Raw genomic sequence first — 10,156 nt, 5'->3', positions numbered from 1 at the left:
ATGGAGGGGGAGCCTCCGAGGCTTGGACCTGTACACAGCAGCCCTTGACTGACAGAACTAAGTTAAACGGGTACAGAGGGTCCCCGTGACACCCAGCCCGAGATGCGGGCCGGCAACTGGGGGCAGTTCCAGGCTGCTCCTAGATGGGCAGAGGACAGGGATGGCTGCACTGAGGCAGCACCAGGGGACTCCAGGGGGCTGCACACCATGGCTGTGGGTGCACAGGGCAGAACAACCTGGCCCTCCATACAACAAGGTTGATGTGCCATGGGGGGAAGGGTGCATACCCCCATCCCTGAAAATCTATGGAAAGTTTTTGGGTGAAGAGAGGTGGGGCTCAGGCACAGATGCCATATCCTCCAGTGCTTAGCACCCAGGCGGGGGCGGGGATGAAACCTGCATCCGCACCTAAGGACTTAGCAGACTCAAAAGCCAAAGAGAGACTGGTCTACAGCCTGAGGCAGATAGGATCCTTCCGTCCTGGTCCCACAGAGAACTTGCTCCACCAAGACAAACAAGGAGATGGGTTTTGGCCCAGAGCAGGCACAGAGCTGTTCCTCAGTCTTCCCCGAGCCCACCTGCGGAGGGCCAAACCCAGGCAGAGCGTGCAGCGGTACAGAGCAGCGGAGCGACTGGCTCTGGGACAGGGCAGGTGGCCCCGCCCCCGCATTTTGGGCAGGAACACAGCCCCTGACCACGGAGCTGGGAGGGGGCGCAACCAGCCCTCCTACCTGCCCAGTCCGCAACATCTGACTGCGGCATCGGGAGGGGCAGTGACCTGACCGCCCACAGCAAAGGAGAGCTGCACCTGACCCAGGAGGCTTGATCTGCTGGCCAACAGGCACTGGGAGCACCACAGACGAGGGCGCCAACGGAGGGCCTCTGGAAAGAGCAAGCTGAGCTTCCAGAACAGGACGAAGAAAGAAAGACTTCGCGTTAAAAGCACACAGACTCCAGGAGAACTCCAAACCCTCCATTTATTTTCTTTTTTTTAAAAATCTGTTTTTACCTATTCTTTTTTCTATTATCCTTTTAATTTTTACTTCTTAAAAAATTACATATATAACCCCAGTTTTAATCAATTTTAAATTTTTTTAAATATTTTTATTATTATTATTTTTAAAAATCCACATCATTCCACATTTAATTCTCCTGGTTTTGATGTCCTGTTATTGATTATACACAGGTTTCAAATACATCTTTTCCTCTTTTATCCTTTTTTAAAGGTTTTTAAAGGAATTCTGATCCAGATTGCTATTCGGCTTCAAATTCCTCTTCTATTATTCATTATACACTGCTTTCAAACCTTTTCTTCTCCCTTCTTTTAAAATTCTTTATCTCCCTCTCTCTCTGTTTTTTTCTAAGTTTTATTCCTACATAAGCATTAGATAGATAAACTCCTTGTGGACCACAATAAATAACTGATAAACCACAGTACCAGAGACATATGAGCAAGATGCAAAAGCAGAGAAACCACTCCCAATTAAAAGAACAAGAGAAATCCCTGAAAGAATGATCAATGAAATAGGCATCAATAGCCCACTAGATCAAGATTTCAAAAAAGGTGTGATCAAAGTACTAAAGGAACTAAAAGAGATAGTGTCTAGAGATATAAATTATGTCAAAAATGAAATGGAAGCTATAAAGAAGAGTGAAGTAGAATTGGTAAACGCATTGGCTGAGATGAGGAATGATCTAAAGGCTGTGTAAAGCTGACTAGATAATGCAGAGAAGTGAATTAGTGACCTTGAAGACAGGACAATAGAAAGCACCCAATCAGAAGAGCTACAAGATAAACAAATTAAAACAAATGAAAATAGCATAAGGGACATATGGGATAACATAAAGCATGCCAATCTTCACATAATAGGGGTCCCAGAAGGGGAAGAAAGATCAAAGGGGATTGAAAAGGTTTTCAAAGAAAACATGACTGAAAACTTCCCAAACTTAAAGAAGGAATCAGATATCCAAGTAAGGAAGCTCAGAGGGCCCCAAAAAGGAAGAAACCAAATAGACCTACACCAAGACATATCATAATCAAGATGGCCAGAGTCAAGGATAAAGAAATGATCTGAAAGGCAGCAAGAGAAAAGGAAAGAGTGAGTTACAAGGGAACCCCCATAAGGCTCTCAGCTGATTTGTCTACACAAACACTACAGGCCAGAAGGGAGTGGCAAGATATACTCAAAGTCCTGAATGAAAAAGAGATGCAGCCTAGGATATTTTACCCAGCAAGGCTATCCTTTAGGATAGAAGGAGACATAAAGAATTTCACAGAAAAGAAAAAATGAAAAGAGTTTAGCAACATTAAACCCATGCTACAAGAAATATTGAAACCTCTACTCTGAATAGAAAAGCAGCAAAATGCTACAGAAATGAGAATCTCACAACTGGAAAGGTGATAACTCATGAATGACAAATAAAATAAACACAAAATAATAAAAGAACACATACAAATCATTGAGAGTGAGAGAGGGAGGCAGGAAAATATAGAAAAATTTTTTCTTTCTTTTTGAAATGTTTTGTTCTCAGTAGGATGGGTTTGAGATCAACTTACTATCAGTTAGATAAAAATAGTTATAGTAATGGGCTAATAGACTTATAAAAAATGGTAACCACAAGCCAAAAACTTATAAGGGAGTCACAATAATTAAATAAAATCCATGATAATAAAAAGGAAAATTACCAAACCACAAAAGAAAGAAGAAAGGAACAAAGAGGAAATACCAAATCAACTGCAAAGATCAGTTCAAAATGGCAGTAAATGCACATCTATCATTAATTACTGTAAATGTTAATGGACTAAATGCTCCAGTCAAAAGACATAGAGTGGTAGAATGGATAATAAAGCGAGAACTTTCAATATGCTGCATACAAGAGACCCACTTTAGGGAGAAGGACACATATAGATTGAGAGAGAAAGGATGGAAAAGGATATTCCATGCAAATGGAAAAGCCAAAAAAGCAGGTGTTGCAGTACTGATTTCAGACAAAATAGACTTTAAAACAAAGGCCATAAAGAAAGATAAGGGAGGACATTTTATGATGATTAAAGGAGTGATACAAGATGAGGATATTACACTCGTTAATATATATGCACCCAATATAGGAGCACCTAAGTACATAGAAAAATTACTAACAGAGATAAAGGGGGATATTGATGGGAAAACAATCATAGTTGGAGATTTTAACACTGCATTAACATCACTTGACAGAACTTCCAGACAGAAAATAAATCAGGCAACAGAGAAATTAAATAATACAATACAAAAATTAGATTTGATGGATATATTCAAAGCATTACACCCCTCAAAAATAGGATATACATTGTTTTCAAGTGCACATGGAACATTTTCCAGGATTGATCATGTACTTGGGCACAAAATAAACCTCAATAATTTTAAGAAGATAGAAATTATCTCAAGCATCTTTACTGACCACAATGCCATGAACCTAGAAATCAACAACAGAGAAACAAAGGAGAAAAAAACGGAAGCATGGATATTAAACAACATGCCTTTAAAAAACCAATGCGTTTATCAGGAAATCAAAGCTGAAATTAAAAAATACCTTGAGACAAATGAAAATTAAAACAGAGCCACACAAAATTTATGGGACACAGCAAAGACAGTGCTAATAGAGAAATTTCTACCAATACAGGCCCTCCTCACAAAAGAATAACAATAGCAAATAAACAATTTAACCCACTAGCTGAGAGAACTAGAAAAAGAAGAACAGAAAGCCAAAAAGGCAGCAGGAGGAAGGAAATTATACAGATTAGGGAGGAAATAAATAAAATAGAGATTAAAAAAAAAAAACATAGAAAAATCAATCAAACCAAAAGGTGGTATTTTGAAAAACTAAAAAGAAAACGACACACCTCTGGCCAAACGCACAAAGAAGAAAAAAGAGGGAGCACAATTTAGCAAAATAAGAAAGGAAAATGGAGAAATTACAACAAATAACATAGAAATACAAAATATCATAAGAGAATATTATGAAAAACTATATGGAACCAAACTGGATAACCTAGAGGAGATGGGCAAGTTTCCGGAAACATACAGTCCACCAGGACTGAATCAAGAAGAAACTGACCACTTGAACATACCGATCACTAGAAATGAAATAAAAATAGCAATTAAAAACCTCTCTACAAATAAAAGTCCAGGACCGGACAGCTTCACTGGGGAATTTTAACAAACATACAATTAAGAACTCATGCCAGTCATTCTCAAACTCTTCCAGATGACTGAAAAGGAGGGAATACTCTCAAACTTATTCTATGAAGCCACCATCACCCTGATACCAAAACCAGGCAAAGACACTACCAAAAAAATTGAATTATTCGCTAATATCACTGATGAACATGACGCCAAAATCCTCACCAAAATATTAGTAAATAGAATCCAACAACACATAAAAAAGATTATACATCATGACCAAGTGGGGTTCATCCCAGGGACACAAGGGTGGTTCAGCATACGCAAATCAATCAATGCAATACATCACATCAAGAGAAAACACAAAACCCACATGATCATCTCAATAGATGCAGAAAAAGCATTTGATAAAATTCAACACCCCATTTACGATAAAAATTCTCACCAAAGTGGGTATAGAGGGAACATATCTCAACATCATTAATGCTATATATGACAAACCTACAGCCAGTATAGTACTCAACAGTGAAAAACTCAAAAGCTCCCCACTAAAATCTGGGGTAAGGATGCCCACTATCACCATTTCTATTCAACATAGCCTTGGAAGTCCTAGCCACAGCAATCAGACAAGAGAGAGAAATAAAAGGGATCCAAATTGGAAAAGAAGAGGTAAAAGTGTCACTATATGCTGACATGCTAATATATATAGAAAACCCTAAAAGGTCCACACAAAAAATAGTAGAGCTGATCAAAGAATTCAGCATGGTAGCAGGTTACAAGATTAACGTTCAAAAATCAGTGGCATTTCTTTACACTAATGATGAATCAACAGAAAAAGAGAGTAAAGAAATAATCCCCTTTAAAATAGCACCCAAAGTAATAAAATACCTACAAATAAATCTAACCAAGGAAGTGAAACATTTATACATAGAAAACTATAAACCATTGATGAAGGAAATTAAAGAAGACTTTAGAAAATGGAAAGATATTCCATGCTCTTGGATTGGAAGAATCAATATTGTTAAAATGGTCACACTGCCCAAGGCAATCTACAGATTTAATGCAATCCCTATCAAATTACCTAGGACATATTTCACAAAACTAGAACAAATCATAATAAAATTTATATGGATCCATCAAAGACCTAGAATTCCATAGCATTGCTGAAGAGAAAGAAAGAGGCTGGAAGAATAACTTTCCTAGACTTCAGACAAAACTATAGAACTACAGTCATCAAGACAGCATGGTATTGGTACAAAAACAGACATGTAGACCAATGGAACAGAATAGAGAGCCCAGAAATGAACCCACAAAATTTTGGTCAACTCATCTTCGAGAAAAGAGGGAAGAATATACAGTGGAATAAAGACAGTCTCTTCAGCAAATGGTGTTGGGAAAACTGGACAGCAGCACGTAAAGTAATGAAGCTAGAACACTGCCTTACACCATACAGAAAAAGAAACTCAAAATGGATCAAAGACTTAAACATAAGACAAGATAGAATAAACCTCCTAGAGGAAAATAGAGGCAAAACATTATCTGACATACATTTCAAAAATGTTCTCCTAGAACTGTCTACTCATGCAATAGAGGTAAAAGCAAGAATAAACAAATGGGAAATAATGAAACTTACAAGCTTCTGCACAGCAAAGGAAACCATAACTAAAACAAAAAGACGACCTACGGAATGGGAGAAAATTTTTGCAAATGAAACCGTCAAAGGCTTGATATGCAAAATATATAAGCAGCTCATACAACTTAATAAGAAACAACCAAGCAACCCAATCCAAAAACGGGCAAAAGGCCTAAACAAGCAATTCTCCTAGGAAGACATACAAATAATCAATAGGCACATGAGAAAATGCTCAATATCACTAATTATCAGAGAAATGCAAAGCAAAACTACAATGAGGTATCACCTCACACCAGCCAGAATGGCTGTCATTCAAAAGTCCCCAAATGGCAAATGCTGGAGAGGATGTGGAACAAAGGGAAGCCTCCTACACTGCTGGTGGGAATGCAGTTTGGTGCAGCCACTGAGGAAAACAGTATGAAGATTCCTCCGAGGAATAGTAATAGACTTAGCATATGTCCCAGGAATCCTGCTCCTGGGCATATATCAAGAAGGAACCCTACTTCAAAAAGACACCTGCACCCCAATGTTCATAGCAGCATTATTTACAATAGCCAAGACATGGAAACAGCCTAAATGTCCATCAACAGATGACTGGATAAAGAAGAGGTGGTATATGTTTACAATGGAATACTACTCAGCCATAAAACCTGACAACATAATGTCATTTGCAGCAACACGGATGCTCCTGGAGAATGTCATTCTAAGTGAAGTAAACCAGAAAGGAAGAAAAATACCATATGAGATTGCTCATATGTGGAATGTAAAAAAAAAAAAAAAGATACAAAACAGAAATAGACTCATGGACATAGAATACAAAGTTGTGGTTGCCAAGGGGTCGTGGGTTGGGAAGAGATAGACTGGGATTTGTAAAGTGTAGAGTAGATAAAGAAGATTATGCTATATAGCAAAACGAAATATATACAAGATCTTATGGTAGCTCACAGAGAATAAAATATGACAATGAATATATATATATGTTCATGTATAACTGAAAAATTGTGCTCTACACTGGAATTTGACACGAGACAGTAAAATGATTATAAATCAATAAAAAATGTTTTAAAAAAGACAGCAGGATATGAAAAATTAAAATTGCATCTACAACACAACCAGAAAACAATTAAGAAAATATCAATGATAAGTCATTATCTATGAGAAAATTCCTTTAAACACAAATGGATTATATTTTCCAATTAAAAGACAGAATGGCTCAATGGATTTTTTAAAAAATCCAAGTGTATGCTGCCTACAAGACATTTGTTTTAGCCTTAAAGGAACACATAGTCTGAGAGTAAAGAGATGGGGAAAGACATTTCAAGTAAATGGTAACACCTCCACAAAAAAAGCAGGAGTAGATATATTTATAGCAGAAAATTGGATTTTAAAGTAATACTATTTTTTGTTTGTTTCTTTTTTATAAACATTTTTTATTGAGTATAATAGTTCAGAATCTTAATACTCCACTCTCAACATTGGATAAATTATCCAGACAGAAAATCAATAAGGAAAACAGTGGATTTGAACATTACAGACAAAATGGATGTAGCATTTTTACAGAGCATTCTATCCAACAACAGCAAAATACAAATTCTTCATAAGCACACATGGAACGTTTTCTAGAATAGACCACATATGTTTTTGTCTTTGCTCATTCCAAACTCCTAATTTATCTCCCCACCCCTTTTCCTCTTTGGTAACCATAAGTTTGTGTCATATTTTAGATTCCACATATAAATGACATATTTTGCCTTTCTCTTTCTGACTTCCTTCACTTTGTATGATAATCTCTAGGTCCAACCATGTTGCTATAAATGGCACTATTTCATTATTTTTATAGTATTATATAGATAGATAGGTGTTATATACATATATGTAATATATAGGCTGTTTCCAAGTCTTGGCTATTGTAAACAGTGCTGTTATGAACATTGGGGTGCATGTACCTTTTTGAATTATCATTTTCTCTGGATATATACCCAGGAGTGTGATTGCTGGATCATATGGTAACTTTATTTTTTGTTTTATAAGGAGCCTCCATACTGTTCTACATAGTGGCTATACCAATTTACATTCCCTACCAAGAGTGAGGGAGGTTTCCTTTTCTCCACACCCTCTCCAGCATTTGTTATTTGTAGACATTTTAATCATATTCATTCCCACCTGTGTGAGGTGGGACCTCATTGTAATTTTGAATTGCATTTCTCTAATAATGAATATCTTTTGATGTGCCTTTTGGCCATCTGTATGTCTTCTTTGGAGAAATGTCTAATTAGGTCTTCTGCCTATTTTTGGTGGGGTTGTTTGCTTTTTGGTTATTGGATTGTATGAGCTGTTTATACATTTTGGAAATTAACCCCTTGTTGGTCGCATTGTTTGCAAATATTTTCTCCCAAATTTGTACATTGTCTTTTCATTTTGTTTGTGATTTACTTTGCTGTGCAAAAGCTAACAAGTTTGATTAGGTCCTGTTTATTTATTTTTTGCTTTTATTTCTATTGCCATGGGAAACTGACCTAAGAAAACAATTTATGTCAGAGAATGATTTTCTTATGTTTTCTTCTAGGAGATTTATGGTATCATGTCTTATATTAATGTTTTTTAACCATTTTGAGTTTGTGTGTATGGTGTGAGGGTGTATTCCACCCTCATTGATTTTCATGAGGCTATCCAGCTTTCCCAACACCACTTGTTGAAGAGACTATCTTTTCTCCATTGTATATTCTTGCCTCCTTTGTCAAAGATTAATTGACAGTACTTGTGGGGGTTTACTTCTGGACTTTCTATTCTGTAACATGATCCATATGTGTTTTTGTGCCAATACCACGCTATTTTGATTACTGTAGCTTTGAAGTCTTATCTGTATTCTGGGAGGTTATGCCTCCAGCTTTGTTCTCTTTACTCAGGATTGCTTCGGCAATTCTGTGTCTTTTGTGGTTCAATATAAACTTTAAGATTATTTGTTCTAGTTCCGTGAAAATTGTCCTGGGAAATTTGATAGGGATTGCATTAAATCTGTAGGTTGCTTTGGGTGGTATGGCCATTTTAATTTACAAACCAAGAGCATGGAAAATCTTTTCATCTCTTTAAATCATCTTCAGTTTCCTTTATTAATGTTTTATATTTCTCAACATATAATTCTTTCACACTCTTGGTCAAGTTTATTCTTAAATATTTTATCTTTTGATGGGATTTTAAAAGAGATTTTTTTCTTTCCTTTTCTGATATTTCATTGTTAGTGTAAAGAAATAAAACATGATTTTTTTCAGTCAAGATGGTGGAGTGGTAAGACCATGAGCTCACCTCTCCTCGTGACTACAATGAAACCACAACTGAAAGCTCAACAACCATCAAAAAAAAAAAAAAACAAAAAAAAACCTGAAACCTAGCAAAAAAGATCTTCTGCAACTGGAAATACAAAGAGAGAACCACAGCAGGATGGTAGGAGAGGCATGTTCCTGGTATAATTGGGCCCCATACCCCTCAGTTGGATGACCCACAAACTGAAGAATAGTTAAGTCACAGAGGTCCTCCCACAGGAGTGAGATCTCTAAGCCCCACATCAGGCTCCCCAGCCCAGGGTTCTGGCATTGGGAAGAGAAGGAGACCACAAGATATCTGGTTTTGAAGGCTAGTGGAGTTAATGTTAAAGGACCTTCTCTAGTCATCAAACCATAAGCAAAGGGAACAAAAAGAAGAAGGAGGGAGAAAAAAAGCCTACAAAAGATTGCTTTGGCTGTTCAGGGTCTTTTGTGTTTCCTTATAAATTTTGGAATTGTTTGTTCTATTTTTGTGAGGAATGTCATGAGTATTTTAATGAGGGTTGCATTGGATCTGAGGATTGCTTTGGGTAATGTGGCCATTTTCATAGTGCTGGTTTTTCCAATCCAAGAGCACAAGAAATCTTTCCATTTCTTTGCATCATTTCCATTTTTGAAGTATAGGTAACCTCCTTGGTTATGTTTATTTCTAGATATTTTGATGTTTTTGGTGTGATGGAAATGTTTATGCCAGTCATAAAATTCTGGTTTTTGAAATGAAAACAAATTAATGGAGGGCTGCAAATGGCAAAATAACCTTCTTTCTTGTGGATGAGTTGTATTCCATTACATATATAGATATGCTGCATCTTCATTATCTATTCAACTATTGATGTGCACTTAGGATGCTTTCATATCATACCAATTATAAATAATGTTGCTGTTAACAGCATTGTGAATATATCTTTCTAAATTCTCATTTTGTGGTTGGCTTTATTCCTTTGATAACTATGTAAGTTTTTTTTAACATTTTTTTATTGAGTAATAGTCGTTCTACAATGTTGTGTCTAGTTCCAGAGTAGAGCACAATTTTTTTAACATTT

The sequence above is a fragment of the Camelus dromedarius genome, chromosome X, assembly GCF_036321535.1.
Source record: "Camelus dromedarius isolate mCamDro1 chromosome X, mCamDro1.pat, whole genome shotgun sequence".
Taxonomy (NCBI): domain Eukaryota; kingdom Metazoa; phylum Chordata; class Mammalia; order Artiodactyla; family Camelidae; genus Camelus; species Camelus dromedarius.
The sequence above is the reverse complement of the archived record's forward strand: the minus strand, read 5'-3'. Positions refer to the sequence as shown.